We start from the raw sequence: 16,546 nt of genomic DNA on the forward strand, positions 1-16,546 counted from the left end.
AAAAAAAAAAAAAAAAAAAAAGAAAAAGAAAAAGAAAAGAAATGAAAAAGAAAAAGAAAAACCCCTTATTCTCAGACTTTCTAATCCTTTAAGGCACATCTTCATTTAAAACCTGTTCTTTTCCCTAATGCCTTTTTTAATGCTTACCTACTCTTCTCGTAACAAGTCTGCCACACCAGAGGGTATCCATCTTCACTTCTGGAAAACAGCACCATTTAACCACCATGAAAGGAAAGAATTCCATTACTGTTTCTTAAACAACAGCTTTTAATCAGTGTGTGAAAATTTTAGCTTTTACATCCTCTTCTATCAAAGAAAATAAATAATTCTCTCAATGAAAATACAAAGATACTGTCCTTCACAAGGCACTAGCATTCAGAACATCCATAGCAGAGTTGACTGGTAAAAAACAAGAAGGATATTGCACAGATATCCCTAAACCTGTAATTACTGTCCTTTCCTTTTTCATACAGTGACAAAAATTAATTAAATTTTGCCAGCAAATTCCCATCTTCAACCAAGTGTCTGAGAGTAGAGAACTGAATATCTCTTTTGTACATTTTGGTGTATGCAAAGCAGCAATAAACACAGAATGTGTGTGGTGGTATTTTCTCATTATAAAATCTTTTCTCAACTTTCTGTTTTGTAGCTGGAAGTTTTAGAGGCCAGAATAGGGGGATAATAATGGCAGAGGACTATCAAGCTGTTAAAGGTGTAGTTCTGTTGCAGGACAACTATTTTTCTCTTTTTCATCCTCCTTAATAACATAAGAAACAGGAGTCAGAGTGTTTAGCCTGTCTTTTGGATTTTACATTTAGATACCAGAGCAGATTTGCCTTTCTCTGTTGCACTAAATGTTTGACAGTTCCACAGACTGGATGCTAGATTTTGTGCATAATTTCATGTGATATAAAAACACTATATGCTTTATTTGAACACAGATTTTAAACAAGGCAGAGTTAAACATTTTATTAGGTATACTGATGTATATGTTTAAATCAAATTCAATATCATAATGATTGGTTGTATTCCGTAGTGCATGTAGGGAGATCAGATAACAATCTAACAATCTTTTTTTTTTTTTTTTTTTTTTTAAGAAAGAAGTTCTAAATTACACAGTATAATCATTTCAATGATAGTGAGATAGTTTGAACATCTGACCATTGTTGAAATGCATTTAGTTGTATAAATAAAGTGATTGTTATGGAATATATGACATATAAAGACACACACTTAGATATGTTTGTCAAAATATATGTAGTTTACCCAGAATAAGATTCCAGTGCTTTTCATTGTCAAGGTAATAATTCAGATTTCAAATTAAGTTAAATTCTGTAATGAGAATAATAAACAATAATGATCTTTCCTAAATTGCCTTCAGCTTACTAGTGTGATTCAATTTGCCATACAATTACATGGTCTAAGTGAATTTAATGAACGTGTTTAGGGAATGAAGAGTTTCAAAGTTATTCGTTCATATGGATGTACTTAGTGAGCTGTTCAGTGCTCATGTGTATTGCCTTGCTCTGCTTAGATTCATCTTCTTTTATGCATTTTCTGTTCTACATTTCTATTAAAGTAAACCAAAGAAAATAAATCAGGGGGATGAAAACACCAAAAAATAAAACATAAAAACCTCATCTCTACTGAAGCTAATAGCTTCAGAATTCTCTGTATTCAGAATTTAATATTATTTCTAATACTTTGATGAGGTGCACTTATTAGAGAAAATGTTTCTTCTGTATCTCTTATTTCTTTTACTGCTCATTCATTAAAAAGACAAATACAAACAAACAAAAACCAGCCTCAGCACACTTTTCCTTGCTGACACTGTCATTGTTTAGAGAAGAAATGGCAAAACAGAGGTGGGACTTCATATATATATAGTGGGACTGGGAAAAGTCTTGTAACTTATCAGACATATTAGGAACATGTGAGCAATAGAGATATCCCTAAAAAAGTGGGTCAAATTCCATTCTATGTAAGTAGATTTAGTTTTTTTTGAGGAAAGGATGTATATCATTCTGCCTATCTGAATATCTGTTTGATACCTTTAAAAGAATCTAGATCATTATTCATTTACTATATGCCACAAATTGAGCCCAACTGTGAAAAAAGCAGTATTGTATTATTGTCCTTTTCACTGCTGGCAGTAGATTTCACACTGGGGCCTATTCCATCCTTGTTTAGGACATTCTAGTTTTTAATAGGCTTACTAGAGGCCTGCTGAATTTTCTTGGCTTGTCTTTTGACCTGTAATCATACTTTTGAGATGCAGAAAAATATCTGTACTATTTTCAGTGAGATTTTGAGTAAATACTGCATGATTAGATTTCACAGAATGATAAAGATGAGTGAGCTCCACTTGGCTACTATAAAAGCAAGAAGCATCAAAAAGCTACTTACTTGCTTGTACAAAACTGATTCATGGCTTGCTGAGGCCAAACGATAGATTCTTAATTCTTCATATATTTCTGTGAAACTTTTCAACTGAAAATAGGGTAGTCATACAGTGTTGAGAATGAAACAGCAGGCTTACATCTCAAGGTGTCAAATCCCACATTTCATTACTGATAATGTGGACAGACTGGACTGGAATTTAATCCACATTGCAGAAAGTGCCTGAGTTAAAAATAAAAAAAAAAAGAAAAAGAAAAAATAAAGTCATTTTCAAATACCACCAAACAAACAAACAAACACACTAAAAGTAAGGACTTTATTTTATTTTATTAGCCCACAACAACAGAGGCAGGTGCTGGTTGTATGGCAGTAGAAGTTGACCTTTCCTGCCAACTTTCTGTTACATTTTGTTGCTATGCACCAGATGGCAGAAGAGGGACAGTCTGACTAAATGGCATCTGGCATAGCAAAGGTGCGTCACTGAACTCCTCCACACCTGAAAAATGGCACCCGTCAACATTCATCAGTGCTTGCTGAATTTTTATGGAGCCCACACAGTGGCTGTGAGCACAGTGAGGGGATGGGTGGTGTAAGTCAGCAGTAGTGACAGCAACATGAAAGACAAACCATATTCCGAAGAGCCATGCACAGTACAAAATGAAGAGCATCTCTATCAGCTCATCTAGGTGAATTGTCTAATGGTGGTGACTGTGTTGACAAATGGTTTTATTGTCATGGTTTTATGATTTTTAGCTATTGGTATTCCACACAATAGCATCGTGTAGTACACTGGGAGTTAAAAAGTTAATATTCCAGTTCTGGGTACCTGTCCCAGAAAAGAAGAAGAACTACATACCCCAGAGGACTTTGCTTTCAGAGAAGAAATAAAATCCCTGTCAAAGTCATGGACCTCATTCTCTTCCATTCTGCTCATCCCAACCTTATGTCTCGCCTGAGCATTAGAGTAAGGCCTTCAGTTTTTGGACACTCCCTCTCATTTGATTTGATTTATTACCTTCAGTTCTAATTATATTGTATTATACTGTACTATCTTGCATTCTACTATCTAGTTTAGTAAATCAGTTTGTTTCTCCTCAGATTGTTGCCACTGTTTTGTTTTGGGCCCATCTTTCTATCCTCCTCCTCTATCCCTTTCTGGGGTGCAGATCCGCAGGTGCCTCTGCCCTGCTAGTCATGGAACCAAGCGTAACCAGCCCATAAACCACTGACAGTTCTGTAGCTGAAAATTTGCTCTATCAAATGGTGTTATTTTGCTCTTTGTATCTGCTGTAGTTTCCATGGAAATAATATAATTATTATATAATTACATAATATTATCATTTACTGCCAGAACAACCTGTGTCCAAGGACCTTTTGTAATTCATTCAACAAACATATTTAGCCAGAATGTTTTTTCCTTCTATGGATTTTACAGAGCTTGAACAACAAGTACAAATGTGGGATTCTGAATTTGTATAAATGAGTCAGAATGTTTCCTGGAAACATTTGCACTTTCCTCTCAGTAACATGATTATATTAGATCATGTAAATATAGTCTTTTTATCAATCTCTATTGCTCAACATTAATAGGATATGAAGTTTCAATAACAAGCCTTTGATATGTTATTTACTTACTAGCTTCTTTATTATAGTGTCCATTTTAATTAAAAATACCTTCACATTTTTCAGAGGGGAAGTATATTTAGATGTTTTTGGCAAATATCCTTTCAGTTTCATTGTGGAGATCATTTACAGATTTTGTATGGATTCACAGCATTTGTTTTACTAGAAGTGTCTCAGATACTCCATCTGCAGAATGCTTTTTTTCTGCATTGATTAAAACCATGTATTTGAAAAAATATATTCCTTGCACCTAAATGTTTTGACTTGGGGATTAATTGAAATTAAAATTAGCTATTTAAAAAACAGAAGTGTAATTTCACAGGGCTATCCAAGCTACCTCAATTAACAGATGGAAAGAAAAATTGACTAATCTGGGTAATTCAGCCCATTCAAATAAATAAAGGGTGATCTGCCTTCTGAGTTGCCTGTCTTCCCACTGAAGAGTAGCAGCAGCCCAGATAAACAGCCTAGTTGAAAAGTGTAGGTTTTAGATGACTACAAGGTAACTGAGATGAATCCTACCATTAGGATGTCACATTCTCACTCTGTCTTTTAAAGGTTTGGGAATTGCATAGCTTCAGTGACATAATTATTTATAGGAGAGAGTTTTTCACTCTCTGATTTTCCTGCTGCTTCATATGTTAATCTATTATTTGAAAATCTCCATCATCTTCCGGAATCCTGTATTAATTTATAGTGTGTGATTTTAATTATAGTTCAAATCACTCTCTGGATATAAGACATTTTGTCTATATTCTCATTTTCCCTTGTAATTCATTTTCTGCTGATATTTTAGTTAACAGAGTACATGTCATTGCTCTAATTCTGTTTATGCTAATAGATGAATTCTACTCTCTTAACCTGCTGTTTAGAATAGAACACAGTAGAGTTAATTATATTCTGTATGCAATGTAATTCTGAACTCCATGGGATGGAAACAGCATTTGAGTTTTTTGCAATCTCATCTTTCTTATCTTAATACTTCTGTGGTTTAAGCAGATTTAGTTCAGGTGACCTAATGTTCAGAGTTTGTATAAGTGAACAAACTTCAAAATGATGTAGACATCACCTTCACATGTTCTTAGTTATAAGCTAATTTTCAGTCACAAAAATGACAGTGACGCCTTAAGCCACTGGACATGTGTCATGGTTTTGTAATTTTTGCTATTGGAATTCCACATCATGACATCATGTGGAGCACAGAGAAGAACTACACATCCCAAAGGACCTCACAGTCAGAGAAGGAAATACGCAGCGGAAGTGGCGCTCTCTCTCTCTCTCACTGCCTGGCAGAAGGTATGGGTATGCTTCCAAGCTGTGGCACCTTCAATTTCAAAGTAGGCTTTTGTGTCTTTGGAAATGTCTCTTTCTTATTTTACTTGATTCATTAGCCTCAATTTTTTAATTAGATTGTGTTATATTGTGTTATCTTGGATTCCAATATTGTAGTTAGTAAAATAAGTTTTCCTCCTTAGATTGCTGCCACTGCTCTGTTTGTTTCCTTGAGCCCAGTTCCCATCTCCCTACCCCCTTCCCCCTTTTCCTTCCCATTTCTGGGGTCAGGGGGCCCGTGGAACTACTGCCTCCCACCCCCCCCGTCACAGACATAGATCGATCTAGATATCTCCATTACCATTTTTTTGGTGGAGGATGTGGGCATTTCGATTCTAAAGCTTTTAATATTAGTTAAAAGTTAGTTAGTAGGGAAGAAAATAAGAGGATTTCTTTAAGCCAGAGACCCAACTACTGACAGAGGGATTAATAGATGTTTAGATGGGGCTGCCATCCTCTGGGAGCAAATGTTAGTAGCCGTGAAGGAAAATCTTCCCTTCAAGGACAGTCTGAAGCCTATGATGAGAACTGGAATACAATTGAAAAAGATATCCAGTATTTGAGGGAAATAGCTGTGGTGGAAATGTTGTTTTCGAGGAAAAAAAATCAATTTTGGTATTACAAAATGTATTGAAAGATAGACTCTACCACTGATACCATAGTTCTTTCATTATAGATTCAATAGCAAATTTGTTACAAAATCAAAGGCCATAATTTGACCATAGGTTTTTAAGAACAGTGTTTTATTTTTTCTCAGAGACATGAATTGTTTCAAACTGCTTGGAAGAAGGAAGAATAAAGGAACACAGATTCCACTGCAATAACAAAAATAATACAACAAAATAAAATAATTTTGTACGTCCTTGTATGAGATGGAATAGGCAGAAATGAGCGAGATCAAATTTCTTTGATTGAAATAAACGTGCTTCCTCATATTCACCTGATGGGTGATTAAATAAACCTATTTTTGAGTTATTGGAAATATGATTTGTCTTACTATCATGTGCTGCTTCTTTTCCAGCAATAAAGTTAGAACTTTCATTATGTTTTTCTCTTTTTTAGAAAGACAGTGAATTATTGTAATTCTTTCTGTCCCATCCATAAATTGTTTACATTAGTTTTTGTGCTTTTCCTTTTCATTATCTTGCAAAAAAACATACTTTGCTGTTACATGAGCATTTATATTCAAATTCTGTATGTTAGTGTTACAAAAATTATTTTAGTAATGCACTCATATATTCGCTTGGACAGAACTTTCTGGAGAAAGTCTGACTTTAAACTAAATGTTTCCTGGCTGAATTTTATGAGAAATGCACTTCATCTTATTCAATAATAATATATTCAATAATTCAATATTATTCAATAATAATAATTCAATAATAACAATATTCATATTAATAACATTCAATATGCTATTGAATAATAATAATAATAATTTGACTATTTTGAACAACATATGGTGATGATAAAATTATTTCCAAAGGGAAAAGTTTAGAAAAGATTGGATTAATCTCTTCTAATTTAGGCATCTAAAAATTATCCACATATGTATAATAACTTAAGTGTCCCTCTCAGACACAGACACCTCCAGAGGACTATTCATTTCCTTCCAAGATAGAGTTTTAAAATGAGGAATAGTGGGAAGATGAATTATCCTCCAGATACATCTGTTTCTGTACTTTAATTAGAAAGGGAACTTTGTGAAATTACTTAAAATTCCAATAACTAACTTTTAATTGGCTAAACTGGAGTAGATGAATTCTGATCTTTGCAAAGTTAACTCAAATGCAGTTGATCATAAAAACTTCCCCTTTTGGATATGCCTAATTCCAAACAAGGCTTTTCTGCTCCGTACATTTGTTTTCCAGTGGTTTAGAAACTGCTTGTTAATGGATGGGCTCTCTGAAACAATAGATGACAGACATTGGCTGTGCACACTATAGATCTTCGTAGAAATGCTTTACTTATAGAAGAATGTCAATCATTCAGTTTCTGCCCTTCTACTAAAACCATGTAATGATAATTTAATAGGACTTGCTAGATACTTTTAACATTTGATAATAGATACATAGAAAGATCCAGGCTGTAGAAAATTCCAGACAACAGAGTATTAAGTGAACTTTGAGCAGTCAGTGTGTCTATGCTTCTCCATCAACTGAATCAAAATACCAAAAAAAAAAAAAAAAAAAAAAAAAAAAAAAAAAAAAAAAAAAAAAAAAAAAAAAAAAAAAAAAAAAAAAAAAAAAAAAAAAGTATGAATTACTATTGTAATTGTTTATTCTTTTAATTGCTATCTCTTTAGAATAAGAATCGCCTCCTGACTGTTTCTGTACATCAGATTAAATGTTCTTGTCTTCTCCAAAATCTTTAATTTCAAATTTTGTTTTGAGTCACTGTCTTCCTAAATTTCTTTTCTTTCCATGTTAACAATAGCTTAAGATCTGGATTGCACAAATTCTAGTGACAGAAAAACTACATTTTTACTAAGGGCAAATCATATATTTCCTACCTAGATGTGTTAGAAATATTTTAATCTTAGCTTTAGGCAAATGCCAGCTGTGGTCCGTGAGAAAAAGTTCTGTTTGATTGCCTGGTTTTGTTTCTTTCTTTGTAGAAAAGTCTGAGATCAGAAGCCTCAAAAGGTAACTTTCAGTCCTTTATAGTTTTTTCAAAAGAAAGCTACATTTACTTTTATATGCAGTGTTCTTTGGACATAAAACATAAAACCTACCCTACTGTTAATGATCTTTTCTACCTTTTCTTTTTTTTTTTTTTTTTTTTTAAATTCAACTGGGGATCCCTTTCAAGGGCTACCACTTTCAAGATTTCCATACAGCCTTCAAACTTCCATAGGGGTTTACACAGATGAACAATAATGTTTTTTATTTTGTTCCCTTAAACCTTTCATATAAATTCCAAAATGCAGTATGTCTTCGCAGAGTCATGGAATGGCTGAGGAGGGAAGGGACCTCTGGAGGCCATGTGTCTGACCCCTGCACAAGCAGGGAAACCCAGATCAGATTATATAGAATCATGTCCAGATGGCTTTTGAAGATCTCCATGGAGGAAACTCCACAGCCTCTCTGGGCAACCTGTTCCACTGCTGTCATCTACACATTAAAGGAGAACTTCCTGATGTTCAGTTGTGTTCCAGTTTGTACTCACTGTTATTAAAGTCATCCACTGTGTGCACATTGTGTTATGTACTTAATGTAATTAGTTATTAAGCAGTGAGCTAACACTTCCGTACAGTTATCTATAGTGACTCTGAGCTCTCCTAGAGAGGTGGTTGATGTACTATTCCTTTAAGTGTTTAAGAAGCATTTGATTAACACTGAAGAGGACATGCAGTTGGACTAGATGATCTTTGTAGGTGCCTTCAATGGAACTATTCTAATTTTTTTCCTAATGGCAATGACAGCTGAGAATAGGAATCATAGGATGGTTTATGTTGGAAAGGACCTTATCATTTAGTTCTAAATCATATGCCATGGGGAGATGTATCTCCAGCTAGACCAGGTTGCTTAAAGCTGCATTCAGTCTGGCCTTGAACATCTATGTATGAGGCATTCACAATTCTCTAAGCAACCTATTCCTCATCACCCTCATAGTAAAAAAAAAATTCTTCCTAATATCTAATCTAAATCTACAATGTCAAATGCTTTGGAAATTACATCAGTTGTTTTTCCCTTATCTAGCAGTGATGTGATATTGTTGTAGAAATTTGTTGTGCATAATATGTCCTCAGTGAAACCACACTGGCTGTCACTAATCAGCTCTTTGTTTTCTGTGCACCTTTGCGTCATTTACTGGGGAGGTTTAGGTTGGATATCAGGAAAAATGTCTTTACAGGAAGGGTGTTAAGCACTGGAATGGGATCTCCAAGGAGGCAGTTGAGTCACCATCCCTGAGATGAGCATCTGGATGTGATGCTCAGGGACATGATTTGGCAGTGGGTTGCTACTGTTAGGGTAGTATAGTTAGGCTGAGGTTGGACTTGATGATCTTGAAGGTCTTTTCCAATGTGAACAATTCTATGATTCTGTGTGTTCTGTGATCTTGCAATGTACAGAGGCAAGCTACAGACTGGCCTTTAGTTTCCCAAGTCTTCCTTTTTATACCCCTTTAAAAATGAATGATGAATTTTTCATTTGGTGAGAACTTAACTTCACCAGACTGTTATGACTTTTCAAATATGGTAGACGCTTATAAACTTCTGCCAGTTCCCTCCATACCATTGGATGTGTCTTATCAGATCCCATGAGTTTGTTCACCTTTGTGTTACTTATATGTCTACCTGCCGATGCTCAGTCAAGTTAGAGAGCTCTCTTAGTTTCTTGTAGCATCAGGGTAGTCTGTCTTTATTGTGTTTCACATATATCTTATATACCATTCACTTACAAGCAAGACTTTCCTGTTCCTCAAACAGTTCCTCTAATCAGTTAATTGATCTCCCACACAACAGTGATAAAGGATGAAAGGTTTCTTAAGAATAACAGGATTAACAATGCATATCAGTGGAACCTCCTGTCCATCCTTAGAAGTAAACAGACACTGCTTGCTCTTGTCTCACACACTGGTCTTCCAGGGTTTCACAGTGATAAGGTCTACCAAAGACACTGATAAGCTCTTTGGTGACTTGTTCACAGTTAAATCTACCCCCACATCTACCAACCTGATCTTCTCCTAGAGTGGTGGTTCTGCTTCCTCTCAGTCCCTGCCTTTAGATTCTCTGAGTTACATATCATGGCTAGAGCTCTTCTTGGGGTAAACTGAAGCAAAGAAGTTGTTGACAACTTTCTTCATGTATATTGTGGCCAGATCTCCAGTTTCATCAGGAGAGGTACACTTCCTTATATCTTTGTTATCCTATATACTTGAAGCCAATGTACTTGAAGTCCATGATCATGTAGCCATAGCTAATATTGCTTTATCCATGGGCTGTAACATTATAGTAATTTGTCAGTGTATTGCAGATACTCTCTATAGTGAAAGATCTCTGTTAACACTGTAATCATCTTTGTTTTTTTACAAAGTATAATTATGCATAATCAGCAAAGTGTTCTGCTGCTGACACTCATTTAGCTTTTTTTTTTTTTTTAAGTCCAGCGCATTTATCAAACTGATCATTGCCCTACGGTCTTGAAAAGGAATTCAGAAAACTCTAATATCTTTGCGAATAGCCATCTGTGAAAGTTATTCCTTTGTATTACTATATTTAACCAAATATTTACTTTGATCTTTATTAGAATTTTTAACAGGTAGCCTATTTCTGAATAAAATCTGTTAGTCTTTAACAGCTCGACTGTTCCTGAAGCACTTTACCAAAGTATAATTTTTGCTTTTCTAACCTCTAGTTTTTCAGCTGATTTAAATACTAGTCTGTATGACACAGTTACTACTTAAATAATTTCTGAATTCCTTTAATCCTGTTTAGCCTTAACCAAAAGTTAATATTTATTTTCTTTATTTGTTCATTGTTTTATTTATTTATTCATCTGACATTGTAATTTGAGACAATTCCTTTGAGTCATATCCTGTGAAGAAATCTTTACTGTTGTGAAAAGTGATGTAAGTAATAACATAAAGTTTCCTACCACGATCTTACTTGTTTCCTGCATTGATTGTCCTTATCATAGAGTCACTGAGTTGTAGAATCATAGAATCATCATATCTGTTGATATACAGAGTTGGTGTTAAGTCTTTTTCTTCTGGTAGCTTTTAAAACATCTTATTAGGAACATCATGGCTTTGGGAAATTTCTCTTCAAAGTCTTTCTTGGCATTCTAAAGTTTCATATTTTACTTGATAGAACATCTTTTCCATTTGCCTTATTCAGACAGTATTTATCTTTTTATTGTAATTACTTTACTGTAAATACTATAATGTCTTGTAAATACTGTACTTTTGTTAAGCCTTTTTAATTTTGCTCTTTAACTATTGTTCTTATATGTTCTGGCTGTATTTTGTAATAAGATGGCTTTATAGTTACTCTGTATCTTGAAGGTGTCTTGCAGGAAGCTATTTACTATCTGTAGAACTTTATTCTTTGGCTGGTTCTTGTCTACATAGTTTTCCTTTGCAAAAATGAACATCTCTGTAATAGTTTCACTCCTGCTTAGATTTGAACACAAGTGTGTTAAAATCTCTGAGAGAGAAGTTGGTTGTAAATTACACATGAACTTTTATATAGTAACTTACTGTAGATGTTCCCCATAAGCTTTAAAGTTCTAGCAAAGCTCAGGAAAATGTGTGTTGCATTTTTGGTCTTCTAGGAGGCCAAAAGCTCAGTGGAATCAATTAATTCCTACAGTCAAACCCTACATGCACACTTCTGTTGCTGGAGAATAATCCCCAGCACCAACACTGGTAAATATTAGCTAGATGGAATATAAATGTTGCTTTAAAAAGATTCAAACCTTTTTAAAAAGTACAAAAGTAAAAAAAACAAACAACAACAACAGCAAAAAAAAAAAAAAACACTTCATAATGCTAGGATTTTAAAGTCTCTGTAATAAATGCTATCTGCTAGCAACAACATTTGAAGTGGGTGGTGATCTTTGTGCTGGCATCATGGTTCTATTTTCATTTATCACAGAATCATAGAATTATAGAATGGTTTGTGTTTGAAGGGACCTTTATGATCATCTAGTTCCAACTTCCCTGTTGTAGACAATCCCTCCCCATCTTTCAGGATCCCTTCAGGTACTGGAAAGATGCTATGTGATTCCTCCAGAGAATTCTCTTCTCCAGGCTGAAGAGCCCCAGCACTCTCAGCCTGTCTTTGTAGAGTAGGTGCTCTGATCAACTTCGTGGCCCTCCTCTGGACCCTACCCAACAACTTCATGCCCTTCCTGTATTGCAGGATCCAGAACTGAATGTAATACTCCAGGTGGGGTCTCACAAGGGCAGAGCAGAGGGGCAGAATCACCCTTCTTAACTCTTCTCTTGATACAATCCAGGATACAGTTAGCCTTCTGGGTTGCAAGTGCACATTGCTGTCTCATGTTGAGTCTTTCTACTTACAGCTGATCTCAAGCAGTTCATCTTAAAATAATCAACAGTTTCATAAAATAGATGCTTCATCAATTTAAAGAGATTTTCTACTGAGTAAAATTATCTGTTCCCCACACAACTCCATTATACATGAACAGAGGCTTAGTCTGTCCAGATTGGCACAAGACTTTCTGCATTGCAGTCTGGATTCTTTAATCTCACTTAATTTTGGCTCCAGAGTTTCTGTTCTCCTGTCCCATGTCATGGTATAAATGTGACAATGACCACTTTTTTCATTTCCGTATTGTCTAGACCATTAGATCTTCACTATGTTTAGTCAGCATACAGTCATTACTGTTATCATGGACGGTTAACTATCAGCCTGATATACTTCCTACTACTGTTCGCTTCTGGAATAGTATGCCTTACTACTCTTCCCTTTCACACTCCATCAAACTCAGTTCTTCCAGGGAGATTTAGAATGCTTTATCTTGTAAGGAGACTTTTGCTGAATGTTTTTTGCTTGATATAGAATTACACGACAGTTGAAGTGGAAGGAACTTCTGGAGATCTGGAGTCCAACTGCCTATTCAGAGTCGACTAGAAGAGTTCCCAGAAATATGTCCAGTGAGGTTTACATCCTCCTGAAGATGGGAGATTCCAGAGCCTCTCGGGGCAGCACATATTAGTGCTCAGACACATTCAAAGCTTAATGATTAAATGGAGATTCTTGTGTTTCAGTTTGTGCTTATTGCCTTCTTGTTATGGGCCACAGGTAAGAAGATCCAAGCCCTGCCATCTTTACCCTGTGCCAATCAGATTTTATATATATTGATCATGACAATCTGAGCCTTCTGTTCTCTAAAGCTGAAAAAAAAACCTCAGTTTCTGAAAACTGAGGTTCTTACTCTGATCTGCGAAGAGCAAAGAGATATAGTCTCTGAACACAATATTCAGGATAAGATCTCACCACAGCTGAGTGGGGGATGGTAACTTCCCTGCTGCTGCTGTTTACATTATTTCTGATACAAGCCAGAATACAGTTGGCCTTCTTGACTGCCTGGGCACACTTCTGGCTCTTGTTAAGCTGAGCATCAGCCAACACCCCCAGATCGTCTTCCTCCATATGGCTTTTCAGCTACTCTGTCCCAAGCTCATAGCATTGCATGGAGTGTTGTGACCAAATTACATGACCCGATACTTGGCCTTGTTGAACTTCATGTCAAATCCCTTCCAGTGTTAGCCATTCTGTGATAATAACAGATCTAATCTCCCAACCATAGTTTTATGAATATAATGATTGTAATATATTTATCTTTTATAATTCTTGTTTTCCGCCATGCCAAATTAAGGCTCTGGTCCTGAAAAATACTGTGAGTAATGAATCATTTGAGTCCACATGAGGTCTTTTGAGGCAGGCAGCCTTTTATCTTGACCATTTTCATTCTCTCTCAGTTTTTTTACATACACAAATATGTATTTAATTGGAAGTGGAATATACAGTATTATGTCAAAGGAAGAGAACGTCAAATAATCTTATTGTCCTCTCAGAACCTTCAGCAGTAAATTTAATTTTGAAATTAAAGAAAAACAAGCAGTGTGAATCATTCACCTTGAAACACCTACTTTATAACCCTGAATACAGAAAAAAAAAAATAAAAAAAATGGAGAGCAAGAACAGAGTGAAGCAATATGCTTCAGCGACTGTATTAGGTAGGTGGGACATCACCCATGTGGCTAGCAACTAGTGAGCCAGAAAATCAAGCTTTACCAAGAGTGAAACATTGGATTCCACATGAGTCTATTTTCTAGTCAAAATGGTTTGTAGCTTTAGTGGCATTTCATTAGGTCTGCTCACATCACTGCATCCTAGTGATCCTATTCCATATCTGCTCTGCTAACAGTTTTCAACAAAATTGTGTTATATTCTGTTTTGATTACCTGCAGTATGAAAATACTTCCCAAGATGACCTTTCAGTGAGTTATTCTATGCAAGCTGAATGCTTTGACAGCTGAATTAAACAAAATGTAGAGACTATAGCTAGTTGAGTCTTAAAGCATATTGTTTTCAGCATAGTAACTAGAAATAAAACTGCTTCAATCCTCCACAACTCATTTAACTTTGTATTTAAATATGCATGTAAATGTGATGGTCCCACTACTGAGTTCTTGTAGACTTGCAACTACCCACTGGATTATTTGCGTTTCCAGATGTCTTAGAATTTCACTTTGCCAAATCAATTCCTTAAAGACTTGTCATGCCTACCCAGCATGTAGCATTATGGATGTTTGATTAATGTCCTGATATTCCACTCAAATTAGTAGTGCCATTTCAAAGTATTCTATCTCCTGAAGGGAAATTGTAGCCAGATATTCAGGGGATTAAGCTACAGATAAAGTAATTATCTTTTAATGAAATCTCTGCTCCCTAGTTTCATAATTTTTGTCATTATAAAGCAATAGTAAAATTTATAAACAAACAAAAAAAGGCTATGTAGCCAAGCATATTTAGAGAGGTTGCATTTAAAAGACAGAATCATTCAGCTTTACCATCAGACAAAAGAAAATGTGGCAACTCATTCAATCATTCTACACTTTAGCAAAAACCACTATTCATTACAACTGTAGAAATTCAGCAGGTCCGCATTTGTCCTGAGATCCTTTGTCTTTACCTTAACATTAAATACCTTAAAATATCTGAACACTGACAAATTCAGGATATAATCTGACTATTAATAAGAAAATATTTTGTCTAGAGTGGACAATCTGTGCTGTTTTAAACCGGTTAGACCTGTAAATAAAACAGCTTTTATTATGCTCAAAAGAGACACTAGGATAATTGTAAGAGGAGAAAACAACAACAACAACAACAACAAAAAACACCACAACTTCCTGAAGAGGAATCATAGAATCATAGAATGGCCTGGGTTGAAAAGAACCATAATGACCATCTAGTTTCAACCCCCTCACCATATGTAAGGCTTCCAACCACTATACCAGGCAGCCCAGATCCACATCCAGCCTGGCCTTGAATGCCTCCAGGGATGGGGCATCCATGACGTCCCTGGGTAACGTGTTCTGCGTGAAAAACTTTCTCCAGTCTCCAACCTAAACCTCCCCTGACTTAGTTTAAAAACATTTCCTTGTTCTATCACTAGCCACCCCCATAATCCGCCATTCTCATATGGATGCGTCCAGCCAGCCAACTCCTGATCCATCGAACAGTCCATACTGCAAATCCATATCTCTCCAATTTAGAGAGAAGGATGTGGCGAGGGACCATGTCAAAGGCTTTGCAGAAGTCCAGGTAGATGACATCCATCACTCTTTCCCCATCCACTGAAGCTGTCACTCCATCATAGAAGGCCACCAGATTGGTGAGGCAAGATCTGCCCTTGGTGAAGCTGGCTTCACCTCTTTGTCTCATATGCACCTTAGCATAGCTTCTAGGAGGATCTTCTCCACGATCTTCTCAGTCACAGAGGTGAGGCTCACTGGCCTGTAGTTCCCCAGCTTTCCTTTTTTAAAAATGGATGTAATGGTTCCCTTTATCCAATCTCTGGGGTCTTCACCAGACATACAGGATTTTTCAAATATGATGGAGAGCAGCTCAGCAACCACATCAGACATCTCTTTCTCAACCCTAGGATAGATATCATCCTGTCCTGTGGAATTACACACATTTAATTTCATGAGGAAGGCTTGGACTTGTTCTACCATGACAGTGGGACAGAAACCACTCCCCACTCCCTCACCTAGAGGCTCAGGGTCCTGGCAGACACGAGAAGCCTGACCATCTGTGAAGGCTGAAATATCATTACTAGCAACTCAAGAATGTGCTTTAGTAATCTTGAAAGGGATAAATAATTTCCATTTTATTCTCCAATTAATTAATGTGGGACATGAGATTACTACATGTTCATACTCCTATTTGTATCTGCCTTCCTGCATCTGTCCAAAAAAAAATGGGTGTAGTCTTGCTGTTAAGTAAGGAATTTGCTTGGCCTTGTGACAGTGATTATACTGTACATTAAAGGAATTTCAGATCCAGGAACAAATAAAGACAACAGAGCTATTGAACTGTGTCAGAATCCATAATGTTTTCTATGTGGTAACAGAACTTTGGACTCCGATCTCCTTGTCTTTTCAAAAAACAAGCATGTAATGCCAGAATTTGCCCGCAACTGTTTCTCTT

General features: G+C 35.9%; 1 long non-coding RNA gene across 1 annotated transcript in view; it reads right to left on the minus strand.

The window, feature by feature from the left end:
- The window catches only part of LOC107311942, a 75,429-nt gene that overhangs the window by 23,914 nt on the left and 34,969 nt on the right, over positions 1-16,546 (minus strand). The window contains exons 2-3 of the long non-coding RNA XR_001554315.2: positions 2,407-2,622; positions 148-198 (exon numbers count right to left, since the gene is read on the minus strand). This is a non-coding gene — a long non-coding RNA (uncharacterized LOC107311942). The remainder of the gene's footprint in view (positions 1-147; positions 199-2,406; positions 2,623-16,546) is intronic.

Source organism: Coturnix japonica, chromosome 3 (assembly GCF_001577835.2).
Source record: "Coturnix japonica isolate 7356 chromosome 3, Coturnix japonica 2.1, whole genome shotgun sequence".
NCBI lineage: Eukaryota > Metazoa > Chordata > Aves > Galliformes > Phasianidae > Coturnix > Coturnix japonica.